The sequence below is a fragment of the Polypterus senegalus genome, chromosome 10 (assembly GCF_016835505.1).
Source record: "Polypterus senegalus isolate Bchr_013 chromosome 10, ASM1683550v1, whole genome shotgun sequence".
NCBI lineage: Eukaryota > Metazoa > Chordata > Cladistia > Polypteriformes > Polypteridae > Polypterus > Polypterus senegalus.
Window position 1 is genome coordinate 19533521 of NC_053163.1, and position 323 is coordinate 19533843.

The window sequence follows — 323 nt, forward strand, 5'->3', positions numbered from 1 at the left end:
CATTTAAAATCCGCGATAGAGTGAATCCGCAAAAGTCGAAGCGCGATATAGCGAGGGATTACTGTACTATACCAAATTTTGTGTACACTTGCACTGTACTGTCTTCCACACTCAGTACTTGCTAAAATTCGTTGTGTTGCAGAGCCAGCTATTCATTGTGTTTTCCATTTCTGCTGTCCTTCCTAACAACACTGACGAGGTAAGTGAAAGAATGATTATTAATTGGTGATTCATGGCCATCTCATCTAACTGTACTGTACTTTAGATTGGAATGTAAATAACAAACTGTTTAGGTTTGCAGATGATAACCAAGCTAGGTGGAT